We start from the raw sequence: 8910 nt of genomic DNA, 5'->3' as shown, positions 1-8910 counted from the left end.
AAAAGACACACTTTCGTATCACCATACCAAGCAAGCGATGCTCCAGCTTCATATACTGTAATGCCTGGAGACACGAAAGTGAGTCTGTAGAAATAATATTTTTCTGCTGCTTGGTCCTAACCCTGCACCTGAGATCCCCTGTGTCTTAACTGTAATCCCGTTAACAATAGTTCAACCTTTATTACCGCCTCTTGCTGCAGCGATGCTTGTTCACTCAATAGAACTATATAACAGAGAACATAGACAAGTACTGGCATGAAATTTGGCTCGCCCGGTAACTATTTAGGCGGCCGTTGTTATGTTCACTGTCCTTTTTGACATAATGAAATTGATAACATGTTAAATGTTCATGAAACAATATTGAGTGAAGGTGAGTGGCCTCAAAAGAGCCAAAATGACCCCAAATGTGTGACGGGGTCATCCGCCACCCAAGCTGCAGCAAAATGTCAACGACGTATTGCCGCAATAATCCAATTTCTACATTTATAACCAACTCATAAACTGTACACAAATGTCACTTGGAAGTATATTTTTATTTGTCTGTACCCCCAACACCACCCTCTGATCCTGGACCTGGGGACCCCTGCCACACCAGACCAGCACCAAAGAACTGTGGTGATGAATGTATACTCCCTTGCCTGACTAAATAAGTAACAAATACATATCTAGCTATATGCGCATGCATCATTGCTAACTATCGAGTAAAGTCTCTATCCTAAATTATATACAAAATTATCTAGCCTCGAATCTGTGGACCCCCGCCACACCAGCTTGAGACTAGATACTGCCTAACTGGCTCTTAATACATCAGAGCAGAGGTGGTTCTCTGATATACCTCCTGAAAGCATCAGACTTCCAGCGACCAAGCAGCCGAATCTGGGCATCCGAAAATCCCTGTGCTGTCGCAGCCGTGGCTCCTCCAATTCGAAAACTATGCGCTTTATAACGAGAAACGTCTAGACCATAAAATACGAGTGCTCGCTTCAGGACCAAACTAAATTCTTGACGACATACTGGGGTTGACTGCTTAGTTAAAAATAAACACCTTACTGTCTGTCCTCGGACAGCCAAGTATTTTTTCATTGACGTAATTGGACAAATATTAACGTCATTGTGTGGACAGACAGTTATGCAATGTGGCATGCCTGAGAAATGATGCTTAAAATGCTGGAATGTAACAAACATATCATTTATCAATGTGTTCTTACAAGAAAATGAAATATCTTTAATTTGAAGGACCTTTGCTTGTTGTGCTTGACTGGAAGAGACCAATTCCCCAATCCTTGCCAGGCAGAAAAATGCAGCTGTAAAAATTGAACTAAACAGTAGTCTGTCATAAGGATTGCATACCATAAACTGTAAGGCGTGGACTAGTTTGGCAAGGATGACTTCCGTAATAGGTAGACGAATGTCATAAGAGGGTCGAAGCTTGAGGGCGCCTTGTAAAGACCTCCTTACTATAAATTGTTTTGTAGGGTCTCGTAACCTGCCAGCTTGTGCATATATGACAATGCTGATAAATGTGATGTAATAGTGGATGAGGCCATATGTTTATTATGGGCATAAGCAACATAAAGTGCAATATTTTGGTGTGGAACTGGTAATACTGCCTGTCTGTTCAACACCGTTTTTGAGAATATCGAGAAATTATTCCACGATCTGTTATATTTATCCCGCTAAGAATGCTCTCAGGAGGTTTTCGAGAGTGGCAGTAAGGCCGTCTGATCTGCTGTCAGCGGTACTGGAGTGGGCTGTATATCCGCTGAAGGATGCAATACTCTGAACTTGTTGACCTGTAAACGAGATAACGCATCAGCCAGGGAGTTTTCTACGCCAGGAACATGCTGTGCCTTAAAAACTATGTTATAATGCATACGAGATAAAACGCACCTACGGAGTAAACGCATAATCTTTAGATGTGTGTTTGTTAATGATGTGTACTAAGGCTTGGTTATCGGTGTGCCAAACAATACAGTGATTTTTTAGAAGACTGCCCCATGTAAGAACTGCAGTAACAATGGGATAAAGTTCTAGTACTATTATGTGATGGGTTTTAGCCGATATGACCCATTCCCCATATAACCACCGTTTCCAAAGACTGCCCCAAAACCCATCAAGGATGCATCTGTAAAGAGATGTAGGTGAACAGAACTCAACCAGTGCTCATGAACAAAAAAGGTACTGCCATTAAAGTTGTCCAAAATATTTCCCCACATAGCCATGTCTGCTCATACAGTGAAATGGTTTCTTTATACCAATTGTCAAATCTATTAGCCTGCGAAGAAAGGTTCGGCCAGGTCGAATAACAGATGTTGCAAATGACAGTGTTCCAATTAGGGTTTGCATATCTCTTAGAGAAACTTTGTGACATTGTTTATATTTGTTTAAAAGATGATGGCATCTTTCTAATTTGTCTTTTGGAAGTCTTGATTCTGATTTTATGGTGTCCAGTGTAATGCCTAAAAAGGGTAGAACTTGTAAGGGACCCATCGACTTGTCAGGTGCTGATGGTATGCCTATGGCCTTGCACATTTGCTCAAACTTTTGGAAAACTTGTTTGCACAGAGCTTCTGTACTTTCAACAAAAAGAAAATCATCCAAGACATGAGTTACAGCAGAAGCCTGACCTTTGTGAATTACAGCCCACTCCATTGCTTTACTAATTTCCTCAAAAATCCTGCAGCTTTCTGAAAGACCCATGGGGAGACTCCTATCGTAGTAATATTTGTCCTTCCAACGAAAACCCAACAGATAATGGTGTGAAGGATGAATAGGTACGATCCGAAATGCAGATTCAACGTCTGCTTTTGCTAAGTAACTGCCGATTCCTACCTTTTTGATCAATGAGATGGCATATTGTATGTTGGAGTAGGTTACTTTAGAAAACTCTTCTGAAATGCCATCATTCACTGAATTACCCTTTGGGTAGCTCAAGTGGTGAATCATACGATATTTGCCCGGGGTCTTTTTTGCAATTATACCTAATGGGCTAAGGTGTAGATTTGTAAATGGTGGCTTTACGAAGGGGCCCGCAATACGATTATTTGATAGTTCATCTTTTATTTTCGATTCGACAATTAACGGCATCTCCATTGCTGATTTCAGATTGCTGCAGGATTGACTTGGATTCAAGTTATTTACTGAAATATGAAACCCATATTTAAAGCCATTGACTAAATATGTTATTTTATCTACATCGTATCCTTGCAGCAGTGACAACAATTTATCAGGCTTAACTGGAGTAACGACTTGATCTGCCAGAGAAACCCCTTGGGCTGGCATTGAAATGTCCTGGTCTGACTGATGGGAAGGGAAATCGACCAACTTGTGGTCGAAATCGAAAATTATGCAATGTTGGGACATTTGGAGAATGTACCAATCGAGTATTTGCCTGTTGGCACAGAGATGGAATGTGTGACTCCCCACATTTGTGACAAGCATGAGAAAACCTGCACCCTGCATAAAAACGACCTTGCATGATTTTCTAGCAATAACACTTGGGGCGGGATTCGAGTGAGGGCTTACTGACTGCACTTAGTGAATCCGACCACAATTCCCATTCTACTTGATGCCACTTCAAGGATGCATTGTTTGCTTTTAACCGCCTAAATGACTGATCATACGAACACCAGTCCCCATTTCTCAAGGCCAGCTTTCTAACTGTTGTCAAGTATTTCAGCATATTTTCAACCTCCCCAGGGTTTCTCTGGCAGTATACTGCCATAAAAATGTGAAAGTTGGTTGTCCACTGCTCAATTGTTAAATGTTTTACCCGTTTATTTGGTACCCATTGGATGGATGGGGAGCCGTCCCCACCTTCAGCAACTGACATGTGATAGAACTCAAATTTATCCTGTGTCCGAAATTGTGGCCATATCGACATACTGGTCAGCCCAAATGTTTTGTTTGACCTTTTCACATACTTGGTCTACCAGTGGTACTGTCGTTGACCTGAAGTCTGAAGGTTGGGACTGCTCCCCTAACCCGGAAGGTAATGTCAGCGACAACGCTGGAACCACACACGTACTAATAATATTGTCTGACTGTTCTGCTTGTGCAGCTTCCTGTGTGGGTGCTGGGCCTGGCTCCAATACTTCTATGGCGGCAGCTTCTGATGCTACTGGCACTGCTCCCTGCAGCTGTTGTTTGGCTGCTGAAACTCCTTGGCTAAAGGCTTCTTGAATGAGTGTCTTCAGTTCCTGCGACGACATAGCTAGCGTGACTGGGACAGATTCCTGTGTTGAGCCGCTGGGCGTCTCTTCCGACAAAGTCGTCCTGGGAGCTTTGGCTCTTTTAGCTGCTTTACTTTGGACAGCTCTGGTTGCCAAAGCTGCTGTTCGCTTTGGCGGCATTATATCTGTAATAAAAATCCAAGAGAGGGAACCAGCACAAAAATTGATCATTATTTATTATTATCTTTTTTCTTCTTATTATTATTATTATTTTTTATTTTTTTTAACTCCTTTATTTTTTTTATTTTTTTTATTTTTATTTTTTTATTATATATATATATATTTTTTTTTTTTTAATTATTTATATTATTCTTTCTTCTTTTTTTTTTAAATTTAATAATTATTATTATTATTTTAGTTTTATTTATTATTATTTAAAAAATATTTTAGCTATTTAATTATTTATTATCGTCATTATTGTTATCCTTATTCTGTAAATAGATAAATATGTATATTCTTACAGCTCCTCTACATACTTAATAACTGGATGTCTCTATAATACAATCATAACAATGTTTATTGAGTTGCAAACATATCATGATAAGTGTTTTAGGCCAAAGAGCACTGCCCCTTTTACAGATCGATAGTAAGGTTTTTGATTTTTAAAATGAACACCATCTGGTTTATACAAATAAAAGACGTTACCCATGCGAGCATGTGGCCAGAATTTAAAATTTGGCTGTTTTGATAATTCTTTGTTTGCTGTCATTACTCTGTCATTGTAAACCTCTACGTTAACATCATTTTTGTTACCAACTCACCAGATTTGTTACCAACTCACAAATGCCTTGTACTACCATTTGGGGCGTAACAGCATGGGCGGATCCAAGGGGGGGACCAGGGGGACGCGTCCCCCCAAAAAAATTGTTCAAGTGCCCTCAAAATGTCCAAGTGCCCTTTTTGTTTGTAGAATTTTTTTTTTTTTAAGTAAACAATAATTATATTGTAGATACATGAAATCAAGATTTTCGTGTACATGCGCAAGCTTGCAGATATGTGTCTGTGTTATTGAGTCTCAATGGGGCCCCGTTGAGGTTCTAACGCGAGTGACGCCAATTTACTTCATTATTGCTAGTATATTATGACGTAGAACTGTAGGAATTCATATTAATTGTAAATATCAAAACTTGTAGTAAGGTGCCCTTTTGACGAGTCAATGTGCCCTTCTTTTTTGGTCCCCCCCTAAAAAATATTTCCTGGATCCGCCCATGAACAGTGAGTTTGCTTAAATCATTACCCCCAATCTGTAGTAACCTGTGGTTTCAATGTTCGCACTACACCCAGCTGGGAGCCGATCAAGGGAACTGTTCCGCCCGAAACGCCGTGAAACGTAACCCGATCCCTCAGAAGACCGAAGTTCTTGCTCTCGGGCGATTCTGCTGCATATTTCCCGAGATGCCTCACCAAGCTGTGCCCAAGAACCAGGACATGACGCGAAGTACTCGGAATGGTTCTGCCATTTCAAATTTTTCAAGTGCAGAACTAACTAGTGCGCTCCCTAACACACGATCTCAATGGATAAAATTAATCTATATCTTCTCAAAAGTACACGGTTCCTTTGTAATAAATAAAACGTACTTGTTTAAACAAAGTCAACAGTTTTCTTGTATAGGAGACCGTACATTTTCTTCTGCAGCAATGGCGATTCCAAGAGAGAAGGCTGTACACTATCAGCCAATCAAAGCAGGGCAAACTTTTTGACAAAATTAATTATTACTGTACGAGTTTCTTAATCCTAACCCTAAACGTAAGCCAATTTTCTTTCTGGGGGAGGCTACCAATACCCCCTGTTGACTGTGGTTGCATTCCATTCCATAGCGCCATACCCAAACATTTCTTTCTGGCAAAAACACTAATTATATTCCATGGACTTTTCAGAAATGGATACAGTGTATGTCCTCTATCGATATCATAACTGGGAGAAAGGACCAAACTGCAAGTGGTGAGAGACCCAGTTTGTTGAAATACTTGCACAACAGATAGTGGGTAAATGTGGAGTATGAACTGAAAAACAATTATTGGGCGATACATTGATGTGAAGGAAAACTAATTCAAAATTAGCTGTCTCAAACTAAATAGGACTGAAAATGATACGTTCATTGGTAGTAAGGATGTTTTATATGCACCATCCAACAGACAGGATAGCACATATCACGGCCTTTGATTTACCAGTCGCGGTGCACTGGCTGGAACGAGAAATAGCCCAACAGGTCCGCCGACGGGATCGACTCTAGGATACACAACGGGAAAGATCAAATGAACCGATACCAAAATGTGGTACAAATATATATATATATATATATGTATGTATGTATGTATGTCTGTATGTCTGTCTGTCTGTGTGTGTGTATGTATGCGTGCGTGTGTGTATTAAATGTTTGCAAGATAATGATCGACATGTTGAGCTTATCTGTTAATCTACAATGGAGCTAATTTACTTGAATACATGGTAGCGTCTTTATACATTCCCCCATTCATCTCTGCAATTATCATTTTATTAATTTCTTGTCATTGACCGAAAGGCCCCATTTCTAGAACTCGTTGCTATTTGTTTAAAAAATCAACAAGAGCGACGCGAAATATATATATATATATATATATATATATTACTATTCTGTCCATTTTTATTCTATGTATGCTCTCTCTCTCTCTGTCTCTCTGTCTGTCTCTCTCTCTCTCTCTCTCTCTCTCTCTCTCTCTCTCTCTCTCTCTCTCTCTCTCTCTCTCTCTCTCTCTCTCTCTCTCTCTCTCTCTCTGTGTGTGTGTGTAATGTTGTCACCCCTAAATGTGTTATTCATCTAGGCACAGTAGCTACACATATTGCACTAAAAGAGATGCTGTACATTATTATACAAATTGAGCAAACACCTAAATAAGAAATTATTTTTAAAATTATAGTACATCCACTTTTTCCCCTTTGTGTATTTCATAACGGATGACAGACTCCCGCCGGTGTAGACGAAAAGCATGGCGTATTCTAAGTGATTAAATGATGCATATAATCCCAGAAATTGCAGCTTTAAGATACATTCATTAGAAGCGGAAGTCTTAAAGTTTCATGATGACCAAAATATTCATTTTTCTTTTGAAGTGTAAAGGTTATACAAGACAAAAATGCATCCCAATAATTGTATTTACTCTTTGTTCTTCAAATTTATATTATTGAAACATCCAATAAGGATGACCCACAGGTTAAGACGTGATGCTACATTTTGGATTTGACAAGTAACTGGCTGTTATTTTTATGCATGAATATTTCTATGTATTTTATATGTTTTGCATCATCAGTCCTGCCGGTGACGAACAATTGATTATTACTGTGCCTAGTTCTTCTTCTTCTTCTTCTTCTTCTTCTTTGGCCCCTGCACGTGCTGTAACCTCACCGTGGTGCAGGGGTGTAACATTCTCTTTGAGAATGGCCAATACAGCACAAAATAGAAATTTTGAGTAAAGTCAGTATTTATCTGTGATATTTGTATTTTTGCACAGTTCTTTACACTATTTTTATTTCAATCTTGAATTCTTATATTTGTTTGCATTACCATAGTTTGACACCCAATAGCCGATGTATTTTTCGTGCTGGGGTGTCGTTAAACATTCATTCATTCATTCATTCATTCTTCTTCTTTGGGTGGTTTGTTTTTGTTTTTGTTGTTGTTGTTTTTTTGGTCAGGCGTGGATCCAGGGGGTGGAGAGCTGGAACTGCGCGTTTCAATGGCATTTCGCCATTGTCCATTAAGTTACGAAAATTTCCAAAGACGTCACCATAAAAACGCCAACATTCCTTTTATGACGTCAACAATGCTATGACGTTTTAATATGCTTATTGATGTCGAAGCGATACTACGTACATTCTTTTGAATATTTTAAAAACTACATTTATAAGCATATTTATTTTAAACGTCTACTACTATTACTACCTAATAACGTCATCTAACTCTTGTGCTATTCAGTACTTAGCCATTTATTTTCTGCCAATGTTGAGTGCATATACCAATAGAGGTAAGTGTTTGATTGTTTGTATAATTATTTGTTTATCAGGACCGATGAAGTAGGGTGTTGGATACATAGGCATTGTTTATTTGTTTGTAGTTATGTTCGTGCTTATAGTCACTTACGGTTTTTTTCCTAGGTACACATCCAGAACAGTGGGTTAGCGGTTAATTGTTAGCGGTTAGTGAGAGAGAAGTCGATGTAGTGGCCTTACATAATATATCAACCCATTGCATCGTTAAACTCGCTCTGGGTCACGGTGGGAGCCGGTACCAGGATGCGAACCCAGTACCTATTAATCTTAAGTACAGTGGTTTAACCGCTACACAGGTTGTGGGTATTTGCGTAGCCAGGATTTTATACGGGGGTGGGGTGAGCACTCACATTGGGAGGAGACACCAAGACTGTCGTTTTATGGGGCGATAGGCACATAGCAAAGATGTTGGCGAAAAAAGTAGGCGTGATTAGGGAAGCATTCGAAGTGTCCCGAAAAATCCAGTGATTAGCCGATAAATGCATTTATTGCTTGTTAGTGGAGAACATGTATACAGTGGCCATCTTGGTATTTGTGTGGAACTATATAGATAATTCATGTTAGAGGTATTTTGTATACTGTAGTAGGTTCCCTTTTTAAGTGTTGCACCTACTCCCTAGAAAAATCCTACATCTACTACTGCCAGTTGTA

At 39.4% G+C, this 8910-nt stretch overlaps 1 protein-coding gene across 4 annotated transcripts in view; it reads left to right on the top strand.

The window, feature by feature from the left end:
* Positions 1-7920: 7920 nt before the first annotated feature.
* Positions 7921-8910, top strand: part of LOC121367646 (pre-rRNA-processing protein TSR2 homolog) — a 43993-nt gene continuing 43003 nt past the window's right edge. For 2 of the 4 annotated variants that reach the window (XM_041491937.1, XM_041491938.1), the window contains exon 1: positions 7921-8234. The gene's annotated coding sequence lies outside the window, so the exon portion shown is untranslated. The remainder of the gene's footprint in view (positions 8235-8910) is intronic. The other 2 variants (XM_041491939.1, XM_041491940.1) reach the window with 2 other exon arrangements.

The sequence above is a fragment of the Gigantopelta aegis genome, chromosome 3 (genome assembly GCF_016097555.1).
Source record: "Gigantopelta aegis isolate Gae_Host chromosome 3, Gae_host_genome, whole genome shotgun sequence".
NCBI classification, from domain to species: Eukaryota; Metazoa; Mollusca; class Gastropoda; order Neomphalida; family Peltospiridae; genus Gigantopelta; species Gigantopelta aegis.
The sequence above is the reverse complement of the archived record's forward strand: the minus strand, read 5'-3'. Positions and strand labels throughout refer to the sequence as shown.